Here is a 21,711-nt window from a genome sequence, read left to right as displayed (position 1 = left end):
TCATGCCGTCTCAGTCTCTCGAAGGTGCTCATAGGTGTCCGATGATCCTGGCTTCCTGAATGAGAAGCAAGCGTTGTATCAGACCATCCATAGGGCCCGCGAGGCCCTCTCCATCGTCCTTCGAGTTGTTGCGCTCGTCGTGGTGCCGAGCATTGTTAACATGGTCAATGAACATGAGGATTCAGGAGATGACTTTATTTTGACTGGATGACAGTAGGGACCCACTAGGGCCATAGCTACGCAAGTGCCTCCTTATTATGTACAACTATATATTTTTTGCTTCCTCCTGGTTTCCTGACATCACGGTCCCACACCATTGTCAACCTATGTAGTCAATATAAACAAGAGAATTGCACAAGGTGTGGCCGACAGCTAGGACCAAGCAGTTCGAGTAGTATTTGTGCTTTTGAGGCATGAGCACTGCAGAGCTTTTCTTGGTGATGTTTTCGTTGTTGTTCAGAGGAGAGTAGTGTATTAACTGGGCGGGCTGTGGCCCATCTAGCCCAGGCCAGATATCCAAACCGGATATTAATTTTTTTAAAGATGAAAATGGCTAGCCCAGCTATACTTTTTTTGAGGAATACCCACGCAAGGCCAACTTGTTATTCTCCACCCCGCTGGGTTGCAAATCTTTCCTAGGAGGGATGCATTAGGCTTAACAGGAAAATGGGCTTTAAAAATAATAAATGGGATGTAATTATAAAAACTGGGAGTAACTATAAAAAAATGCACCAAACACGAAATTAGTTTCTAAAATATTATTTATGGATTTTGAAAATCTTAATTTTTAATTGTTGAGCACGCAATGTTTCGTTGGATTTTTACGTAATACAAATTTATATTTAATCTGACTAGAAATTTCAAATAAAAATATTTCAGATCCCATCAAAATGTGGGAGATTTTATTGAATTCTGTCTTGAACGGTTGGTTGCAATTATTAATCATTGTCCTAGCTAGAAAATGGGTTGCACTTTTAACAAACTGTAAATGGGCTATAGGAAATTCTATTAGAATTCAAAAATGGGCTCTAGATTCATACAGATCGGAAATGGGCTATAAGTTCTCTGCCACACACTTGTGGGCCTACTAAGTTGACGCGTCCCCTAAAAAAAGAAGTTGACGCGTATTCCTCTCCGCGTGGGCATCCACTGTCGCGTCTTCCCCGGCTCTGCGTCGTCCCCTTCCTAGGCCTCGCCGTCGTCTACCGCCGTGGTGCTCTCGGCGCGGCGTGGTCAATGTGGTCAACAACCGACCTCCATCAGAAGAGTACTGTACATGGAGAGGCTGACAGCTGGGTCCATGGAAGCCGCAAGGAAGTGCCTCCTTCTTCCACGCAAAATAATTATTCCTCCACCTGACAGCAGGGACCCACCGGACCGACCACCGTATTTCATGAAAAAAAATGTTTCCCCCCTGACTGTTGGGATCCACCGGACGGGCCACCATATTTCGCGAAAATAACGTCCCTCCTCTGTCAGCTCGGACCCACTGGAAGTGCCTCCTTATTACGCACAAAAAAATGAATACTCCCCCTGCTAGCTGGGACCCTCCTTGGTGGAGGCTGACTTGTGGGCCTACTAAGTTGACGGGGATGGAGGGCTTTGTCAACTTAGTCAATATGAACGATTCTAGCTCCAGTGACCGTACGATGTCCATCCGACGGCCGTAGTGCTTCTTCAACCTCTAGTATTCTTGCTCCATCCGCCCAAAGTAGCGCCGGTCGTGCTGCATCCTCCTGACTCCCGTGGCCGACTGTGTTGCCGCGGAGGCCTCACCGCCCCCTACTATTCCCACCGCTGGCCAGGCCCTGCGGCGACGGCAGCCTCACACCGCAGTCGAACCACTAAACCCTCGTACTCCTCTCGGCACGGGCTTCCACTGTCACGTCTTCACCGGCTCCACATCGTCCCCTTCCTAGGCCTCGCCATCGTCCACCGCCCTGGTGCTCTTGGCGCGGCGTGGTCCATGTGGTCAAGGAACGACTTCCATTGGAAGAGTACTGTACGTGGAGAGGCTGACAGCTGGGTCCACGGCGGCCGCAAGGAAGTGCCTCCTTATTACACGCAAAATAATTATTCCTCCACCTGATAGTGGGGACCCACCGGTCGGGCCACCGTATTTCATGAAAAAAATGTTCCCCCATTTGTCAGCTCGGACCCACCGGAAGTGCCTCTTTATTACGCACAAAAAAATGAAGACTCCCCCTGCTAGCTGGGACCCTCCTTGGTGGGAGGCTGACTTGTGGGCCTACTAAGTTGAGGGGGATGGAGGGATTTTTCAACTTAGTCAATATGAACGATTCTAGCTCCAGTGACCGTACGATGTCCATCCAACGTCCGTAGTGCTTCTACAACCTCTGTTCTTCTTGCTCCAGCCGCCCAAAGCAGCGCTGGTCATGCCGCATGCTCCTGCCTCCTGTGGCCGGCTGTGCTGCCGCGGAGGCCTCACCGCCCCTACTATTCCCACCGCTGGCCAGGCCCTACGGCGACGGCAGCCTCACACCGTAGCCGAACCAGTGAACCCTCGTACTCCTCTCCGCGCAGGCTTCCACTGTCGCGTCTTCCCCGGCTCCGCGTTGTCCCATTCCTAGGCCTCGCCGTCGTCCACCGACCTGGTGCTCTCGGCGCGGCGTGGTCAACATGGTCAAGGAACGACTTCCATTGGAAGAGTACTGTATGTGGAGAGGCTGAAAGCTGGGTCCATGGTGGCTGCAAGGAAGTGCCTCCTTATTACGCGCAAAATAATTATTCCTCCACCTGACAGCGGGGACCCACCGGTCGGGCCACCGTATTTCGCGAAAAAACGTTTCCCCCCTAACTGCTGGGACCTACCAGCTACATCTTCACATGCAAGGAAGTGCATCCATATTACAGGCAAAAAAAATGATTCGCCCCCTGACTGCTGGGACCCACCAGCTACATCTTCGCATGCCAGGAAGTGCGTCCGGGCAAAAAAAATAACGATTTGCCCCCCTGACTACTGGGACCCACGAGCTACATCTTCGCACGCAAGGAAGTGCCTCACAGTCGGGACCCACCTGGTCGAAGCGTACGTAGCGTTGTCATTCTGGTGGCGAACGTGTACGTACATACTAGTCGATGTAGAGGCGCGCACATGTCGTATTAGAGGCGCGCACATAGCATGTACACGTACATACAGCGGCCAAGGTGCAAGAAAGTAAATACGGCCACATACGTACATACAGGCGGGGTCTCGAACGCCTACTAGCGCATACGTATGGCCAGGGCTCGTGTACATGGCTGGGTCGGAACGGAGAAACAACGTCGTCATCGTGTTTATGGGGAGCCAACCGGCTGGGTCAAAACGGAATGTGTCGTCGTGTTCATCGGGAGGGCTTGGATGGAATAGGCGATGGAAACGAGCCCTGGCGTACCGCAGAAGAGAGGAAACGGCCTTGTGTTCGACCGGCCACGTTCGAAACGGAATCCTGTTCATTAGGAGGGGTCTTGCGTACCACAAAATGGAGGAAACGGACGTGTGTTGGACCTCCCACGGTCGAAACGGGGTCCTATTGTTCGGGAGGGGTGTGGGGTACCGCAAAACGGACGAAAGAGACTTGTGTTGGAGCGCTATGATCGTAAGAGGGGTCCTGTTCATCGGGAGGGGTGTGGCGTACCACAAAATGGGACTCCACGGGATACTGTTCATCTCCACCGTCGACCTCCTCCAGCCTCCACGGGGCTATTGTTCATCCACCGTCGACCTCCTCCAGCCTCCACCTGCGACTGTTCATCCACGGGCTCCTGTTCATCCAGCCTCCACCATGCACTACTCCACCGGCTACTGTTCAACAACCCCTCTCCACGGGCTCCTGTTCAACCACCCCTCCACGGGCTACTGTTCATCCACCCCTCCACCGTCTACTGTTCATCCAGCCCTCCATAGGGTCGTCCTGTTCATCCAGCCCTCCATGGGGTCCTATTCATCCAGCCCCAACCGGCTCGATCGATCGGGGTCCTGTTCATCCAGAGGCAACACAATGGGATCGTGTTCATCCACCCCCACTGCTCATTGTTAATCCAACCCCCCCCCCTCGCAACACTCAGTGTTCATCCATAGGCAGCATCGATCGGCTTCAGTTAGCAGTAGTAGCGAAGGAATCGCTCGATTGGGTTCAGTTAACAGTCATCGATCGATCGCTCGGGTTCAGTAACGCGTAGCCTGCAGTGCAATCGCTCGGGTTCAGTAACGCGTAGCCTGCAGTGCAATCTCTCGGGTTCAGTTAGAGCCCAACGCCTCGCTCGGGTTTAGTTACAGCCAACGCCTCGCACACACTCGTACGTGTACGAGAGTAACATGCATCACTCAGCCCCCGACCACCCACCATAACCGGGAACTCGCCGAAATTGTCCTCACCCTCGCTTCTACCACGCCTTTTTCCGTCATGGACGGCCCAAAGAATGTCATGCAGCTGCGTCTCTGGCCCGCCCAGGACAAAAAGCCCATTTTCTATCATGATTTTTTGTCGTAGAAGTAGGGGCCCACCACATCTATGATGATACCGGGTTTTGTCACAATTATCGTCATAGAGGTGTCATAAGTATGATAGAATTTTTTTTTGTTCGGCCCAAAATCTCACAGATGTGTCATTTTTTGTAGTGATGACATCAAGCTCAATCCGGAGAAGTGTGTTTTTGGTGTTCCCGCTGGAAAACTTCTGGGCTTCATCGTTTCCAACAGAGGAATTGAGGCAAACCCAGCCAAAATCTGAGCTTTGTCATAGTTGGCTACGCCAACAGACCTTAAACAAGTCCAAAAACTATCCGACTGTGTGGCATCCTTAAGCCGCTTTATCTCCACACTAGGAGAAAAAGCGTTGCCAATGTATCGCCTTCTCGGACGCACCGATCACTTCGAGTGGACGAACGCGGCAATGGCCGGATTGGAAGAAAGAAAGGCTCTTCTAGCGATAAACCCAAGCCTAGCCACACCGAACGTCGGTGAACCCATGTTATTATACATATCGGCCACACACCAAGTCATGAGTACGGTACTCGTCATCGAACGAGAGGACGACGGACACAAATTCCCACTTCAGAAGATGATATATTACGTATCCACTGTCCTCACACCATTCAAATCCCGGTACCCACATTACCAAAAAATAGCATACACGGTGTTCATGGCATCCCAAAAACTACGGCACTACTTTCAAGAATGCTCCATAACGGTGGCCTCCGATGTACCACTCAACGACATAATAAATAACGTTGTCGCAACGGGCCGGATTGCCAAGTGGGCCATGGAGCTCCTCATATTCGACATTACATACAAACCGCGACGGGCCATTAAATCTCAAATACTGGCCGACTTCATCGCCGAATGGACAGAGGTCGAACTCCCTAAAGAGTGGGTCATGCACTTCGACAGCTCCAAAATGCTGGCAGGCCTAGGGGCAGGCGTTGTCCAAACATCCGCTATGAGATATACTGTTCAGTACGTCCTACAAATATTATTCACGGACTCCAACAATGCAGCCGAATACAAAGCCTTATTGCATGGTCTTCGGATGGCCGTCTCCATGGGCATACAACGCCTGGAAGTGCGTGGGGATTCAAACCTCACAATATCTCAAATAAATGGAGATTTCGGTGCCAAAGATCTGAAGATGGAGGCTTACCGTAACGCCTTTCTCAAAATGTCGGCTCGGTTCGAGGGGCTCGAGTTTCACCATGTGGCTCAAGAAAGTAATCAAGCGGCAGAAGTCCTTGCTCGCATCGGTGCCAAGTGCGACCCCGTCCCACCTAACATCTTTTTTGAAAGGCTTTTCAAGCAATCCGTGGTGTGGCAAGGGGAAAGCAGCAACACCAATCCAGACCCGAATACAACCCCAGATTCCAAACACACCGACATAATCGAAGGCTCAGCCACCGAAATTACACAATCGGCTCATCTCATCATGGCAGTCATCGCCCCATGGACCGAACCCTTCTTGGCCTACCTCGATAGGCGAGAGCTTCCCGAGGATCAGAATGAGGCACGCTGCATTGTGCGGCGCTCTAAAGCCTACAAGGTTCATGAGGGAGAACACTATAAGAAAAGCGCTACCGGAGTACTTCAAAGATGTATCTCCGAAGAAGAAGGGTGGCAACTCTTGGCTAAAATTCATGCCGGTCTTGGCGGTCACCACGCCGCGGCTCAGGCCCTTGTAAGCAAGGCCTTCCGTACAGGTTTCTATTGGCGAACGGCCCGAGCAGACACGCGGGACCTTGTCCAACATTGCGTCGGATGCCAGCTTTTCGCCAACCATAGCCATATGCCACCCTCTACAAACAATCCCCATCACTTGGCCTTTTGTGGTCTGAGGGCTTGACATGGTCGGACCCCTTAAAGGAGGAAGCCATAAGAAAAAAATACATGTTGGTCATGGTGGATAAATTCACTAAGTGGATAGAGGCCAAACCAGTTAAAACAGCTGAAGCCGGACCAGTGATAGACTTTATATCCGGTGTTGTGCACCGTTATGGTGTTCCACACAACATCATCACCGACAATGGCTCCAATTTCATAGCCGATGAGGTGAAATCCTGGTGTGCTAATCTGGGCATTAAGCTCGACTATGCCTGTGTCTATCACCCACAAACCAATGGTCAAGTCGAACGAGCCAATGGTCTTATTATGAGTGGCATCAAACCCAGATTAGTGCGGTCTCTAAAAGAATCAGACAAGCGCTGGGTGGAGGAGCTCGACTCCGTACTCTGGGGGCTGCGGACCACGCCCAATCGTTCTACCGGATACACACCTTTTTTCATGGTGTACGGCGCAGAGGCTGTGTTACCCTGCGACATTATTCATGACTCACCTCGGGTGCGCATGTATGAAGAGAGAGAGGCCGAGCTTGATCGGCAGGACAGCTTAGATGCCCTGGAGGAGGAGCACGATGTTGCAAAAGCCCGTTCCACATTCTATCAATAACTCACCTCGGGTGCGCATGTATCAAAAGTACGTGCCAAGACTTATAATGTTGGCGAACTCGTTCTACGCTTGCCGGAGAGGAAAAAGGACAAACTCAAGCCCAAGTGGGAGGGTCCCTTCATCATTGACGAAGTTCTCACTGGAGGAGCATACCTCCTGTGTGACGCATCTGACAATCGCCTAGAGCCGAACCCATGGAACCCGGCCAGACTCCAAAGATTCTATGCCTAGCGCCGAAGTCTTCGTTCGTCTCATTTACCCCCCCCCCCTTTGTTTCCAGTATTTATTTTCCTCTCTTTTCACATTTTTCTTTCTTTTTAAGCCTTAAAGCTTTAGTACGGCTAAACCGTACATCTTCGACGCACACATTCTAAAATATGTACGTCAAGTATTCCTGGGGGCTTCTTGTACAGAACCTTATTATTACTATTATTTTTAGAGCATCAAGCTCATCACATATGTGTCTTTTCCGCATATGTACCTTTTCTTCGCCATTACATGCATCGATATGACTTAAGTTTTGGCCAAGCTGGGTTGCCTGGCTCCTGTGCTTATGCCCCATGTCCCCGTTAGTTCGGCTAGGGCATAAAGGGAGCACCTCTGCGATTGTTACTGCCGGGTCATCCGGATGTGTACCTCAGACTGGGTGAAGCCGAAAGCTAGTGTTCTTAAGGGAATATTCGATCGGTGAACTACAGATGTTTTTTACTTGTCACATTATGAACCCCCCCCCCAGATGTTATGTATGTTTTGGTTTTCTCAATCACAGTCTGGACGTGCACATTAAACGCATGTCGACCCAGGGAAAGGAACCCTTAACAGAACGATTCTCTCTGGAAGATGTTTCTTACGATCAAAATGTAATATAACATAACTAGCCGGATACTTGTCTATTCAAGCAACTATGACCCCTGCGCCTGGTTTCCATGCAAACCCCGGTATACATCACCGAGCGGGTATTCAGAAGCACTCCGTACCTTCGGGTCCAGAGGTTGAAGCGAAAAGGTCTGCCATGACAATCATTTTACAATTCATCTAGAGACATAATTTTTCAATTGAAGTACATAGTCACTTGGACTCAAAAACTTCTTCCTCTATGCCATCCAACAGGCTATCTAGCCTACAATCCTATTGCGAATACCTGGCGGCTACTTGTACCTGGTCATATACCAAACTAACAGGAATTTCTTCTCCGTTTGACCCTACAGGTCCGACCTGAGCCATGTGATTCGGGTCGAGCCTGGTATACCGAGTTTTTACCATCGCCCAGGCCTCTGGCGCACCTTCTCGGCAGGCTGATATCTTCCATAATCGGAAGCACCACCGCGCTCCCTTGAATAGCTGTAGAAGCCCTTCCATACTTCCTGGAGGGGATTCGGATGGCCATAAGGCCTTGGCAATACTTTGCATCGCCTACCAAGCTCGCTCGTGCATTTGCGATAGCTCTAGTAGCAGATCGCTCGACAATCCGAACACCTCCTCTTTGGAACGGCCCGTCAATATACCTACAGATATAATTCTGCCAGTTCCTTCACTTGCCGAACTATGTAAAGGTAAGTCCAAACACATACTAAACATGCCACCTCACAGCTCCTTATTCTACTTCATGGAATCAGCTAGCTGGGCTCGCACATCTTTTAGCTCTTCACTGAGCTTGGTATTGGCATCTTGGAGTTTGTTCTTCTCCACCCTGACTTGTGTCAGTATACGTTGGCTCGCGGCCAGTTGCCTTTGAGATCCTCATTGTGCGACTTCCGGTGCCTCTTTCAGATGATCTAATGACTCTACCATAAGATTTGCACCTGTATTAATACTCCTGGTATATGATCATGTTTTCTCGATAGAGGGGAACATTACCAGACGCTGCCTTCTTGGATTTCTCCAGTTCGGCGGTAGCAGTAGTTAGCTGGGCTTGACACTCCTCCAGCTCTCAAGATAATAGGTTGTTCTTCACTTTGAGCACCTGGATATACAACGATCCTTAAATCAGTTGCTTCAACTGCTTCAAGTCTCGGGGGCTACTGGTATATAATTATCAGAATTGTGCAAGTATGAACTTACCGGCATAATTTTCAAATACTGATCTGTGGCTCTGGAAAACCCATCTCAAGCAGCTCGGATGTATGCATCACCCGAGTTGAAGGCATTGAAAGCCTCTTCTAAAAAACCAGGGTCGCGAAGAGCGGCCCGCCGGCGCTGATGATTCATGGCGCTTTCCACTTCGGAGTTTATGGCGGATACTTTATCCGAATCCTCCATAGAAGTACAACCGGTTTCACTTCCGCGTTAGCCTCAGTCCTCGGGACCAGGTCCGGAATCCGGCTAGTAGAGGCATGACCGGCAGGATCCCCGGACACAGTCCGACAAATGTTTTTCCTGATAAGACACAACGGATAGTGTCATACTTTAAGATGACGACCATGGAGCATATTTAAAACCATAACTCTTCAATGAAGGCTTGGCCATATCTCTATTTTCCTTCCTCTTCGAAGGCCTGCCAGGCATAGGTGCCGTCTTCTTGCGCGTCGCCTCGGGTGCAGCGTGGCATGCCAATCGCCTCCCCTTTAGAGCATAATATAGTGTTGTGGGTAAGGTGGAAAGGGGAAATTCTCTCAAAGGTCAAGTCTCCTGATTACTTACATGCGATGCAGGGAGGAGACCGGGATAGTCAGCAATGATGGCCACTTCGGTGCTGTCACAGCTCGTCTGGTAAAACACCCCTTCTCCGAGCTCCAAGAATATATCCGGATCCTCTTCGAATCCGGGGTCGATGGCCCGGTTGTGGTCCTCTGGCTGTGGTGCCGGGTTGTGGATCTCCTTGGTGATTTTCCACCATTCCTGTTACAAATGGGTGGATTAATATTTATGAAAAAGGATTCAGGGAGTTAATGGAGTAGAGTAGTGGGATGGGAACTCACCCAGCTGGGAGGGTTGTACATGGAAAATCCATCCCTGGGCTTAATGCGGATGAACTCCTCATCCTCCCCTTTGTATAATCCGGACAGTGTTTTCGCCAAAGTAGTGGAAGTATCCGGACCCTTCCGACCATAGCGGGTGGCATCATCTTCTCCATTGAAATGCCACATAGGGTGCCCTCGGTATTGGAGTGGCTGAACCCCTCGCATTATGGATATTGCCATAACCTTGATTATTGACAATCTGTATTGAGCAAGCGTCTTTATCTTGCTCATCAATTGGAGGACTTCCATGCTATCTTCCTCCCTGGGGCTCCGAAGACGCCAGCTGAGGCTCTTCTTCAATGGAGCACTTGAAAATTCAGGAAGACCTCTTTGGATTGGGCCAGGAAGGGAGACGTCCTCAACGTAAAACCATTCGAAAGGCCATTATTTGGATGCCTTCTTCGGTGTGCCGGATAGGTATCCTATCCCGATGATGCGCCATATCTCGGCTCCGCCCGCTTGGAATATTGATCCCTCTTGGTTACGAGGGACGAGACAAAACAACTTCTTCCATAACTCGAAATGGGCCTCACAACCCAGAAATAGCTCGCAAAGAGCGACATAACCTGCAATATGCAGGATGGAGGTAGGTGTGCAGTTGTGCAGTTGGAGGCCATAGTACTCTAGAAGCCCTCGGAGGAATGGATGGATTGGAAATCTGACGCCTCTCAGCAAGTAGGGAACAAAGCATACTCGTTCCCCCCTGGATGGGTTGGGGAACTTCTCCGCCTGCTCCCCACCGTCGAAGCAAGCCAATATGGCTCATACGGGGACTAGATCTGCGGGGGGAAGAAATCCCTGGGTCTGTAGCTTCACCAGCTGGTCATGGGATATGGAACACTTTTCCCAATCATCCTGTTTGGGGCCGTGAGGGCGCGAGGAAGAGCTGGGAGAGCTAGCCATGTTGGGGTGGTTTCTTCGGGCAAGCTCCGAGGATTCCACGTTTGGGGGAGATGGCGTGGATTAAATCTGAAGATCCCCGTCTCTTTAAATAGACAATTTTCTCACACGGTCAAGGTGGTAAGTGCAAAAATGCCCCGACCTCTCGCATTCGCTCGACCGGTGGATGCTGAAATCGTGAAGGTGCAGAAGGTGAGGAGCATGACTTTAAATGGAAAGCTGGATACCGCTCTTTAAGTTTGGTACTTTGAAGTATTCGGAGAAGGAACCCGCCTTGCAATGCCGAAGAGAATCTGCGCGCCAGACTCATCATCATTGAAGCCTGGTTCGGGGGCTACTGAGGGAGTCCTGGATTAAGGGGTCCTCAGACAGCCGGACTATATACGTGGGCCGGACTGTTGGGCTATGAAGATACTGGATAGAAGACTTCTCCCCATGTTCGGATGGAACTCTCCTTTGCGTGGAAGGCAAGCTTGGCGATTCAGATATGTAGATTCCTTTCTCTGTAACTGACTTTGTGTAACCCTAGCCCCCTCCGGTGTCTATATAAACCGGAGGGTTTAGTCCGTAGGACAACGATCATAATCTCATAGGCTAGACTTCTAGGGTTTAGCCACTATGATTATAATCTCATAGGCTAGACTTCTAGGGTTTAGCCACTACGATCTCGTGGTAGATCAACTCTTGTAATAGTCATATTCATCAAGATCAATCAAGCAGGAAGTAGGGTATTACCTCCATAGAGAGGGCCCGAACCTGGGTAAACATTGTGTCCCCCGCCTCCTGTTACCATTAGCCTTAGACGCGCAGTTCGGGCCCCCCTACCCGAGATCCGCCGGTTTTGACACCGACAGTCATCAAGAACATTTTCTAACCTAGACAAGTAGTCTGCAACGGGGTTCTGAGCTCCCTTTCTATGAATAATATGCAAATCAAGTTCTTGTAGCAAGAGAACCCATCTAATAAGTCTAGGTTTAGCATCTTTCTTTTACATAAGATATTTAATAGCAGCATGATCAGTGTGAACAGTTACTTTGGAATCAACAATATAAGGTCGGAGCTTATCACAAGCAAATAAAACTGCTAAAAATTCTTTTTCAGTAGTAGCATAATTTCTCTGGGGACTGTCTAGAGTTTTACTAGCACATTGGATAACATTTAATTTCTTATCAACTCTTTGTCCTAGAACAGCACCAAAGGCATAAGCGCTAGCATCACACATAATTTCAAAGGGTAAATTCCAATCAGGTGGCTGAATAATAGGTGCAGAAATCAAGGCTTTCTTAAGTATTTCAAATGCTTCTACACAATCATCATCAAAAACAAAAGGAACATCTTTTTGCAAGAGATTAGTGAGAGGCCTAGAAATTTTAGAGAAGTCTTTAATAAATCTCCTATAGAAACCAGCATGACCAAGGAAACTTCTTATACCTTTGATATCTTTAGGACACGGCATCTTTTCAATAGCATGTACTTTAGCTTTATCAACTTCAATACCTCTTTCAGAAATTTTATGCCCCAGGACAATACCTTCATTAACCATAAAGTGGCACTTCTCCCAATTCAAGACAAGATTAGTTTCTTCACATCTCTGCAAAACTCTATCAAGGTTGCTTAAGCAATCATCAAAAGAAGTTCCGTAAACAGAGAAATAATCCATGAAAACCTCAACAATCTTTTCACAAAAGTCAAAGAATATAGCAATCATACATGTTTGAAAGGTAGCAGGTGCATTGCGTAAACCAAAAGGCACATGTCTATAAGCAAAAGTACCGAAAGGGCACGTATAAGTGGTCTTTTCCTGATCCTCTTTTGACAAAGATATTTGAGAGAAACCAGAATAACCATTTAGAAAGCAAAAAATGTTCATGTTTTGATAGTCTTTCTAGCATTTGATCAATAAAAGGTAAAGGGTAATGATCTTTTCTAGTGGCTTTGTTTAATTTGTGGAAATCAATTACCATTCTATATTCTGTAACAATTCTTTGTAGGATCAATTCATTCTTATCATTAGGAACAACAGTAATACCTCCCTTCTTAGGGACACAATGAACGGGACTTACTCACTCACTATCAGCAATAGGATAAATTATACGTGCCTCCAGAAGCTTTAGTATTTCATTTCTTACCACTTCTTTCATCTTAGGATTTAACCATCGTTGATGATCAACAACTGGTTTAGCATCTTTCTCCAATTTTATTTTGTGCTGGCATAGAGTGGGACTAATGCCCTTAAGATCATCAAGAGTATATCCAATAGCAACTCGGTGCTTCTTCAGAGTTTTCAATAATTTCTCTTCTTCATGCTCTGAAAGGTTAGCACTAAAAATAATAGGATATATCTTCTTTTCATCAAGATAAGCATATTTCGAAGTATTAGGTAATTGTTTAAGCTCAAACACGGGATCACCCTTGGGTGGAGGAGGATCCCCGAAGATTTCAACAGGCAAGTTGTGTTTCAAAATAGGTCCTTGCTTAAAGAATGCTTCATCTATTTCCCTTCTTTCATTCATAAACATACCATTTTCATGGTCTAGAAAATATTGTTCTAAAGGATCATTAGGAGGCACGGCAATAGAAACAAGACCAATAATTTCATCCTTATTAGGCAATCCTTTATCATGGGGTTGTCTACGAAATTTAGAGAAATTAAAATCATGAGACATATCCCCTAACCCAACAGTAACAATATCCTTTTCGCAGTCTATCTTATTATTAACAGTATTCAAGAAAGTCTACCAAATATAATGGGACAAAAGTCATCTTGTGGAGAACTAAGAACAAGGAAATCAGTAGGATATTTAATTTTCCCACACAAGACTTCAACGTCTCTAACAATCCCAACAGGTGAAATAGTATCTCTATTGGCAAGCTTAATAGTAAAATCAATGCCTTGTATCTCACCAGGTGCAATATCATGCATAATTTCTTTGTATAAGGAATGAGGACTTGAACTCACACTAGCACCCATATCACATAAGCCATGGTAACAATGATCTTCTATTTTAACATAAACAATATGGTTGCCTACAACAAGTCTATGTTTACCTTTAGTATCGGGTTTAGCAATCCTAGCAGCTTCATCATAGAAACAAATAACATGCCCATCAATATTATTGACCAAGAGATCTTTAACCATAGAAATACTAGGTTCAACATTAATTTGTTAAGGGGGGTGTAGGTGTTCTAGTATTACTCTTATGAACCACAACTGAAGCTTTAGCATGATCCTTTATTCTAACAGGGAAAGGTGGTTTCTAAATATAAGCAGTAGGGACAATAGGATCAACATTATAAGTAATAGTTTCTTCTTCAACGTTAATAGGTTCTACTACTTTCACTGCAATGGGAGGATGATATTTAAACCACTTCTCCTTAGGGAGATCAACATGAGTAGCAAATGATTCATAGAAAGTAGCTACTATCTCAGAGTCAAGTCCATATTTAGTGCTAAATTCACGAAAAGCATCGGTATCCAGAAAAGATTTAACACAATCAAACTTAAAGTTTATACCCGACTCCTTACCTTCATCGACTTCCCAATATAAAGTTGCATCTAATTATTTCCAATAAATCTCATTTTAATCCAATAGTCTTGATCATAAAAGAACCAGTACAAGAAGTATCGAGCATGGAGCGATCATTATGATAAAGTCGAGAGTAAAAAAGTTGAATAATAATTTCCCTTGAGAGCTCATGATTGGGGCATGAATATAACATTGAGTTAAGCCTCCCCCAAGCTTGAGCGATACTTTATCCATCACGAGGCCAAAAATTATATAAATAACTCCGATCACGATGAACCGGATGCATAGGAAAAAACTTCTGATGAAATTCCAGTTTCAATCGGTTGTAGTTCCAAGAGCCAATATCATCACATAGCCTATACCATATCAATGCCCTTACCTTCAAAGATAAATGTAAGACCTTCTTCTTGACAACATCCTCAGGCATACCTACAAGCTTAAATAATCCACAAACTTCATCCACATAGATTAGGTGCATATCGGGATGTAATGTCCCATCTCCTGCATAAGGATTAGCTAGCAGTTTCTCTATCATACCCGAAGGAATTTCAAAGTAAATATTTTCAGTACGTTCAATAGGTTGAGAAGCAACTATTTTCTCTTCCGGTCGAGGTGATGATACCCCGAACAAGCCCCTCAAAGGATTATTTTCCATGTTAACAAGTGATAGTAAATTTCAGCACAATATATAAATGTTTCCTTACCAAATTCCACTTACCAAAGGCGCTTCACTCCCCGGCAATGGCGCCAGAAGAGAGTCTTAATGACCCACAAGTATATGGGATCTATCGTAGTCCTTTCAATAAGTAAGAGTGTCAAACCCAACAAGGAGCAGAAGGAAATGACAAGCGGTTTTCAGTAAGGTATTCTCTTCAAGCACTGAAATTATCGGTAACACAGTTTTGTGATAAGATAATTCGTAATGGGTAACAAGTAACAAAAGTAACTAAGGTGCAGCAAGGTGGCCCAATCCTTTTTGTAGCAATGGACAAGCCTGGATGAACTCTTATATAAAGCAAAGTGCTCCCGAGGACACATGGGAATTATCGTCAAGCTAGTTTTCATCATGCTCATATGATTCACGTTTGTTACTTTGATAATTTGATATGTGGGTGGACCGGTGCTTGGGTGTTGTCCTTACTTGGACAAGCCTCCCACTTATGATTAACCCTCTCGCAAGCATCAACAACTAAAAATAAGAATTAAGGTAAACCTAACCATAGCATGAAACATATGGATCCAAATCAGCCCCTTACGAAGCAACGCATAAACTAGGGTTTAAGCTTCTATCACTCTAGCAACCCATCATCTACTTATTACTTCCCAATGCCTTTCCCTAGGCTGAAATAATGGTGATGTGTCATGTAGTTTACGTTCACATAACACCACTAGAGGAGAAACAATATACATCTCATCAAAAATATTGAACGAATACCAAATTCACATGATTACTTATAACAAGACTTCTCACATGTCCTCAGGAACAAACGTAACTACTCATAAATCATATTCATTTTCATCAGAGGAGTATTAATAAGCATTAAGGATCTGAACATATGATCTTTGACCGAATAAACCAACTAGCATCAACTACAAGAAGTAATCAACACTACTAGCAACCCATAGGTACCAATCTGAGGTTTTGAGACAAAGATCGGATACAAGAGATGAACTAGGGTTTGAGAGGAGATGATGCTAGTGAATATGTTGATGGATATTGACCCCCTCTCGATGAGATGATCGATAGTGATGACGATGGCGATGAGTTCCCCCTCCCGGAGGGTTATTTCCCTGACAGAACAGCTCCGCCAAACCCCTAGATTGGTCCTGCCTAGGTTCCGCCTCGAGATGGCGGTGCTTCATCCCCAAAGCTTCTCTCTAATTTTTTCCAGGGTAAAAGACACCATATAGCAGAAGATGGGAGTGAGGGGCCTACCAAGGGGGCCACGAGGCAGGGGCGCGCCCTCCACCCTCATGGCTGACTGGTGGCCCCCCTCTGGTGCTTTCTTCGCCCAATATTTTTAATATATTCCAAAACTGATCTCCGTGAAGTTTCAGGACTTTTGGAGTTGTGCAGAATAGGTCTCTAATATTTTCTCCTTCCCAGTCGAGAATTCCAGTTCCCGATATTCTCCCTCTTCATGTAAACCTTATAAAATAAGAGAGAAAGGGCATAAGTATAGTGATATAACGTATAATAACAGCCAATAATGCAATAAATATTGAGATAAAAGCATGAAGCAAAATGGAAGTATTATCCACGCCCACCATCAGCAATGCCTCAGTCACCAAGACGCTCATCGATGGTGGCACCGGCCTCAACGTCCTCTCTGTGGAGACTTTTGAGACGGTCCAAGTGCCTTACGACCAACTCACACCCACCAAGCCATTCTCTGGAGTGACCGATGGCTCCACCACTCCCCTAGGGTAGGTGAGCCTTCCTATCACCTTCGGCAAGCATGACAACGACCACACTGAGCTCATCGACTTCGACATGGCCCACATCAACGTCCCATACAATGCCATCCTGGGGTATCCTGCCCTCGTGAAATTTATGGCGGCCACCCACCGTGGCTACAACGTCCTCAAGATGCCGGGGTGCAGCGGCGTCATCATTTTCGCCTGTGATGATAAGGATGCGGTCTGCTCCATCGACCATGCCTACCGGGCCGCGAAGACTGAGAACTCGGATGGCGAAGGTGACGCCGCGCCTATTGGGGTTATGATCCTGACAATGAGTACAAGGGGTACGAATAAGAGGGAAGAGACTAGCTACGGCGTAGGTGTAACACATGGTGTTTAACAAGTTCAGCCCCTCACTTGGTGGAGGTAAAAGCCCTACGTCTCGTGCCCGGAGGATCGCTTTGATTTGATGGATATGGTTACAAGGTTGAACGTGCCCGGCTATGGAGAGGGGTGTGGCTTATATAGAGTGCACTGCAGCCCCATGTCTCCGACGTTGCCAGGGAAATTAATGCCATTGAATGAGGCAGATACTATTGTAATGAGCCTATACTACAGCAGTTACAGGTAACGGTAGCTATAACTCTATTTAGTGGACAACTTCTTGCCCTATACATCCGAGTGGTTGATCGTCTGTAGGGTGACGTGTGGTTTTCCGAGTGCTGTAGAGTCGTCCGTGTGATCGTCCTTATGGACGCATCTGAATGCTGGCTCCTACCTGTAATAGGTGACGACATCATTAGCCCCTGAATCGGTTGAGATTTTGTAGAACAAACAAGTCGACCCTTCGGTTAAGTCCTAGTGCTTCATAGCCACTAGGAATATGTTTCTGAGTCGTAATTTGTTGTTCATTGGACGGAAACACAACGAATTCTGGACCTTAGTTTTAGCTGGACGACCTGGTGTTGTTGATCGTCGAAAAAAACCCAGTGGCATTCATCTTTTCTCTCGGAAGAGATAGACTAGGGGCCCGAGAGGGGCATGCCATGACAAATCGAGGGGCGACGCCAGCGTGTGGCCTGGCTCTCCGGAGAGACGCCACTCCTTATCCCAGGGGAACGCTAGCGCGGGCCTTCTACAAGTCTAGTGCTACCTCTTGAGCACTGCATTGGATTTCCCCGAAGAGGAGAGGATGATGCAGCAAAGTAGCGTAAGTATTTCCCTCAGTTTTTGAGAACCAAGGTATCAATCCAGTAGGAGACCACGCACAAGTCCCTCGTACCTACACAAAACGATAGCTACTCGCAACCAACGCGATTAGGGGTTGTCAATCCCTTCATGGTCACTTACGAGAGTGAGATCTGATAGAGATGATAAATAATATTTTTGGTATTTTTGATAGATAGATGCAAAGTGAAAAGTAAAAGACAAAGTAAAAACAAAGCAAGTAATAAAGCGATAGAGATTGATATGATGAGAATAGACCCGGGGGCCATAGGTTTCACTAGTTGCTTCTCTCAAGAGCATAGATATTCTATGGTGGGTGAACAAATTACTGTTGAGCAATTGACAGAATTGAGCATAATTATGAGTATATCTAGGTAATGATCATGTATATAGGCATAACGTTCGAGACAAGTAGATCGAAATGAGTCTGCATCTACTACTATTACTGCACTCATCGACCGCTATCCAGCATGCATCTAGAGTATTAAGTTAAAAATAGAGTAACGCCTTAAGCAAGATGACATGATGTAGAGGGATAAATTCATGCAATATGATAAAAACCCCATCTTGTTATCCTTGATGGCAACAATACAATTCGTGCCTTGCAACCCTTTGTGTCACTGGGTAAGGACACCGCAAGATCGAACCCAAAGCTAAGCACTTCTCCCATTGCAAGAACTACCAATCTAGTTGGCCAAACTAAAAAGGATAATTCAAAGAGACTTGCAAAGATAACTCAATCATACATAAAAGAATTCTGAGAAGATTCAAATATTTTCCATAGATAAGTTGGATCATAAACCCACAATTCATCGGTCTCAACAAACACACCGCAAAAAGAAGATTACATCGAATAGATCTCCATGAGAGAGGGGGAGAACATTGTATTGAGATCCAAAAAGAGAGAAGAAGCCATCTAGCTACTAGCTATGGACCCGAAGGTCTGAAGTAAACTACTCACACTTCATCGGAGGGGCTATGGTGTTGATGTAGAAGCCCTCCGTGGTGGATGCCCCCTCCGGCGGAGTTCCAGAACAGGCCCCAAGATGGGATCTCATGGATATAGAAGTATGCGGTGGTGGAATTAGGTTTTTGGCTCCTGTCCTAATCGTTCCGGCGGAGTTCCAGAACAGGCCCCAAGAAGGTGAGCTCCGTTAGAGAAAGAAAACAAAGAACTACTTAAGGTACTTTAATGAACTCATTATTTATTTATATTGGTGTTAAACCTACTGTATTACAACTTCTCTATGGATTATAAACTATTTTACTAGCCATAGATTCATCAAAATAAGCAAACAACACCCGTAAAACAGAATCTGTCAAAAACAGAACAGTCTGAAGCAATTTGTAACTAAGGCAAACTTATGGAACTCTAAAAATTATACCAAAATAGGAAGTCCTGGAAATTTTGTTTATTGAAACTCAGCAAAAAGAATCAACGCAAAAGCACGTCCTGTGAATTAACAAAATTATATTCGTGCGTGCAAAGTTTCTATTTTTCAGCAGAATCAAATCAACTATCATCGTAGGTTATCCTATAGGTTCTACTTGGCACAAACACTAATCCAAACAGAGGCTAGATGGATTATTTATTCCTAAACAGAAGAAGAAACAAAAAAACAAAAATAAAATTGGGTTGCCTCCCAACAAGCGCTATCGTTTAACGCCCCTAGCTAGGCATAAAAGCAACGATAGATCTACGTATTGCCATCTTTGGTAGGCAATCCATAAGTGGCTCTCATGATAGATTCATATGGTAATTTTATTTTATTTCTAGGGAAGTGTTCATTCCCTTCTTCAAGGGAAATTGGAATCTAATATTCCCTTCTTTCATATCAATAATTGCACCAATCATTCTAAGGAAAGGTCTACCAAGAATAATAGAGCATGAAGGATTGCAATCTATATCAAGAACGATAAAATCTACGGGCACATAATTCCTATTTGCAACAATAAGAACATCATTAATTCTTCCCATAGGCTTTTCAATAGTGGAATCCGCAAGATGCAAGTTTAGAGAACAATCATCAAAGTCACGGAAATCTAGCAAATCACACAAAGCTTGGGGAATAGTAGAGACACTAGCACCCAAATCACACAAAGCATGAAACTCATAATCTTTGATTTTAATTTTAATAGTAGGTTCCCACTCATCTAGAGTTTTGTAGGGATAAAAACTTTCTACTCAAGTTTTTCTTCATAGGATTACATCAAGGCATCAACAATGTGTTCGGTAAAGACCTTATTTTGACTATGAGCATGAGGAGAATCTAGCACGGATTGTAACAAGGAAATACAACCAATCAAATAGCAATTTTCATAATTAAATTTCTTGAGATCCAAAATAGTGGGTTTAACAACATCTCGATTTTTATTTCTTTCAATCCCACTTTCAACAAATTCATCATCAAGATCTAGAAACTCCGAATTCTTAGAACGCCTTCTAGGTAAAGGAAGATCATATTCAGTTTCATCAAGATTCATCTTGCAAAACAAAGATTTGATAGGGGAGACATCAATAACTTTTAGATCTTCATCTTGATTTTCATAGGAATTGGGTTTAGCGGCCATCTTAGTGACTAAGGTGGCTTGCATATCTGAAATTTCAGCGGTCATCTTTTCAAGACGGGCAATTTGGGCTCTTATACCATCAAATTCTTTAGACATATCATCGAGTTCTTTATTTATATAACTCATAAAACTTTTTTGTTCCTTAAGCTCATTTCTAAAGAAATTCTTGTGCTCAAATTGCAAAACCATAAACTTTCTGACATTGCTTTCGATCTCTTCTAGCCTTTTAAGGTGAAGGTCACCAAATCTAGGTAGAGCCATCGTGACAAATAAGTAAACTAACACACGAGCAAACAGAAAGGCAACGAGAGAAAGCAAACGGGAAAGAGAGGAGGAGATTGGGAAAGAGAGGGCGAATAAAACGGCAAGGGTGAAGTGGGGGAGAGCAAAACGAGAGGCAAATGGCAAATAATGTAATGCGAGAGATAGGTATTGTGATGGGTACTTGGTATGGTTGACTTGCTTGCGTGAGCCTCCCCGGCAATGGCGCCAGAAATTCTTCTTGCTACCTCTTGAGCACTGCGTTGGATTTCCCCGAAGAGGAGAGGATGATGCGGCAAAGTTGCGTAAGTATTTCCCTCGGCTTTTGAGAACCAAGGTATCAATCCAGTAGGAGACCATGCACAAGTCCCCCGTACCTACACAAAACGATAGCTACTTGCAACCAACGTGGTTAGGGGTTGTCAATCCCTTCACTGTCACTTACGAGAGTGAGATCTGATAGAGATGATAAATAATATTTTTGGTATTTTTGATAGATAGATGCAAAGTGAAAAGTAAAAGACAAAGTAAAAACAAAGCCAGTATTAAAGTGACAGAGATTGATATGATGAGAATAGACCCGAGGGCCATAGGTTTCACTAGTGGCTTCTCTCAAGAGCATAGATATTCTACGGTGGGTGAACAAATTACTGTTGAGCAATTGACAGAATTGAGCATAATTATGAGTATATCTAGGTAATGATCATGTATATAGGCATCAGGTCCGAGACAAGTAGATCGAAACGATTCTGCATCTACTACTATTACTCCACTCATCGACCACTATCCACCATGCATCTAGAGTATTAAGTTAAAATCAGAGTAACGCCTTAAGCAAGATGACATGATGTAGAGGGATAAATTCATGCAATATGATAAAGAAAACACCTTGTTATCCTCGATGGCAACAATACAATACGTGCCT

Source organism: Triticum aestivum, chromosome 2B, assembly GCF_018294505.1.
Source record: "Triticum aestivum cultivar Chinese Spring chromosome 2B, IWGSC CS RefSeq v2.1, whole genome shotgun sequence".
In the NCBI taxonomy this organism is placed as follows: domain Eukaryota; kingdom Viridiplantae; phylum Streptophyta; class Magnoliopsida; order Poales; family Poaceae; genus Triticum; species Triticum aestivum.
This window is presented reverse-complemented; position numbering follows the sequence as displayed.